The following is a 3435-nucleotide window of genomic DNA, read 5'->3' as shown; positions in this document are numbered from 1 at the left end:
CCAAAGTGGCTATGCCATATTGCATTTCCACCAAGAAACTGATTTTAGTGTTTTGAGGGTTGAGTTGAGGAGGACCCAATCCCCAGGTGTGTGGGATACCTCCAACCACACCTGGGTATGGAGGTGAGACTTTTGATATCTGAGGGAAGGGTACCATAGCACCGCTTCTAACAGACAGTCTCTGGCAAGTCAGGACATGGAAGAGGTGACTTCTGGGTTGCCTGAGTGCCATGGGCACTGCATGCTGATGCCTGGAAGTCTAGGAGAAGGAACCTACAGCGGACCTTAGCAACCACAGGACAGTCAATTCCTACATTCTTAAAGACGTAAGTATTAAAGTTCTTGTTTGATTCTAAGAGAAGGAAGGAATCCTAGAAAATGTCTTTGGAACCACCTTTGTAGATGGGGCTGAGCTGGGTGTGACTTGTAAAAATAAAGAAATAGAATGCATAGCCCATTTGTCTTAGAGCATTGTATATAGTTTCTAGTACCTGTTTATGCCAGTCTTTATACTCAGCACTTTATGTACATTATTTCAAATCCTTAAACAACTCAGCCAATTGAGTATGTGTATCATTTAGGTATCAAATTTAGGTATCAAAATTGAAACTAAAGATAATGACTCTGATCATGTTGCAACATTGCTTAAATCCTTTGATGACCCTCTCTGTTTGATATCCCACCATTTCCCCACTCTCCTCCAAGGTCCAACCAAACTCAGGTCCCCCATGTCTCTTTACTGTTGCTTAATCTGAGGCCCTCTATACATGGTACTCTCTCTGCCTGCCATGCTTTCCCTGCCCCTTTCTTCTTTTCACCCCCACTCTATTTTTTACGACGCCTCCTTGTGTTCTCTCACTTGAAGTTTTTCCTGACTCATACAAGAGGGTCAATGATTGTCTCCTTTGTCTTACCTGTAGTTGGTACGCCCTTGTCTCTTTGGTTGTTAGTCTGAGATTGGAGAGATTCCTTTTCCTCTGTGCCTAGTACAGAGCCTGGAGAGTAGGACAGAGTAGCTGTTTAATGTCAAGTACAAGAAAGGAAGAAAGAGGAGGAAAGGGGGGAGGGAAAAAAGAAGGAAGATGCTTAATTTTGTTGCCTAGTACCACACAGAAAAATGGTAGTTTGGACTCAAATCTATACATCAGCTTTTGCCTCTCTCTAATCTTCAATTTAAAACAAATACAAATAAAAATTCTCTTAGAACCATCAAGTCTCAGACAGAAGAAACCCTAAAGGTCATCAAAATTAATTTCCTCTTTCTTTTTTTTCTTTTTTAGTGCAACCTTAAATGCAGGCCTATGTTCACATATTATGTCCCTTTATCTTCATTTTGTTTTTATTGTTACCAAGCTGTGTTTATTACCTAGATTCCTTGCTTTTCCATTATTTCATTTTGATCATGTATCATCCATTTTGATAGACGACACTTCTTTTCAGATATTACTTTGATCCCCCCTTCCTTACTCATGCTGATTTTATCTACTTGTATTAAGGAAGCAATATTGTTTGTAAAAGACACTCATTTTCTGATTCAATGTATTTGGGACGGATATTTTCTCAGAAACTTTTATATCATATTGTTATGTTTGAGCTTTATATAGAAAGTCTCATAAATGGAAATTTGTACATGTGGGGGGGGCAGGGGAAGACAGCACAATAGAATTACAATTATAAAAGTAATCCAGGGAGGGGTGCCTGGGTGGCTTAGTTGGTTAAGCATCTGCCTTCGGCTCAGGTTATGATCCCAGAATCTTGAGACCAAGCCCTGAGTCACAAGGGAGACTGCTTCTCCTTCTCCCACTTCCCCTGTCTGTGCTCTCTCTCTCTCTCTCCCTCTCTCTCTCTCTCCCTCTTATTTTCTGTCAAATAAATAAACATCTTAAAAAAAAAAAAGTAATCCAGGGCATTGGTTGAGCACCCAACTCTTGGTTTCTGCTCAGGTCATGATCTCGGAGTACTGAGGTCCAGCTGGGTCAGGCTCCATGCTCAGCATAGAGTCTGCTTGGGATTCCTTCTCTCCCTCTGCTCCTTACCCCCGACACTCTCCTCTCTCTCTCTCCAATAAATAAATAAAGAAGAGTCCAGAAAGGGAACAGTGGTCAAGAGTGTCAAAAGCTGCAGGGGAGTTAGATGAAGTCAGACCTGAGAGGTTCCAGTGCATTTGACAACTAGGTGCTCAAGAGGCCTCATGGCCCAAGCAGTCCCACTCGTCTGGTAGTGGGGACAGAAGTCACACATGAGAGTAAAGGGGTAGATGCAGAACATGGCACTAGCAAGCAGATGCTACTCTCTCTAGAAGCTGGACTGCGAGGGGAAAATGAACGGAGGAAAATAGGGTTGAGAGGCTCTTCGAAGGCACAGAGTGCCTCGCACAGTGCCTGACCCACAAAGGTACTCATTTATGTATTTACTGAAGAGCAGCTGAAATGACAAATTGCAGAATAACTGAATAATACACCAGGGAAGACGTCTGTGCCCTGAAGTGTTTAAGTACACATTTACTTCTGTTCGTAGGAGATGACAGAGAGGATAAAGCAGAGAAGGCAGAAGCAGCGGTCCCCGGAGGGATGGTGGGAGACTTCACGCTGTGAGCCATGCAGGGTGAGGCCCAAGTGCAGGATTGTGTGCCCCGGAGAGCAGACAGCTTGTGAGGGGGGCTCACTGCTGAGAAAGCGGCTGGAAGCAGTCAGATACAATACCTGGGATAGCAAGATAGCAGATGACAATGGTAATGCCACTGTTGTCTTACGCTGAGTATTCAGGGAGAGTGAAAAACCCATCTAGTTGCCCAGGCTACTAGAACAATGCAAGTCAGCGTTCAGAAGCAGAGACATCTTTTTTTCTGTCCTCCACTTCCCAACAAGTCAGGTCTCATTTGGCGGAGTGCGATTTGAAGAAGTGGGAAAGTAGGAAATATTTAGAGCAGGCCCAGCAAGTGTGGCTGACTGGGTGGAAACAGGCCTGTGTTTGGACGTTTTTCACAGCAAAGCTAGAATAAGCATACCCTCCCTGCAGAGTTGCTGTGAAAATTGTAGGTGAAAGACATTTTAAATTATTAAGGGTGAGCTGTAGCTATTATCATGGGCTAGTTTACAAAGCCCTTTCTGGGTGGTAACCTACCTCTGTAGCTTGCACCCCTCATTTCTGTCCCTCCTTTCTCTTACCTTCTCTTGTTTGGGTTGGTCTTCTTATTAAAGGATAAAATATGAGCAAATTGTCTGACATAGCACCTGGAATATGGGCATATGGTGTGTGTCACTGAGTGCAATCTGCTAACCCTCACTCCTCCTCCCCATCTCCTTCTCTTCGTGTTGCCTATCTTTGGCCCCTGAGCGAACCCAGGGGCATTCTTCTTTTGCCATAGTTTTAAGGAATGACTCTTCAGGTGACTCTTGAGCCTGATTTACAACCTTTCCCTTCTGGGCAAGTCAC

This window comes from Neovison vison, chromosome 1 (assembly GCF_020171115.1).
Source record: "Neovison vison isolate M4711 chromosome 1, ASM_NN_V1, whole genome shotgun sequence".
NCBI lineage: Eukaryota > Metazoa > Chordata > Mammalia > Carnivora > Mustelidae > Neogale > Neogale vison.
The sequence above is the reverse complement of the archived record's forward strand: the minus strand, read 5'-3'. Positions refer to the sequence as shown.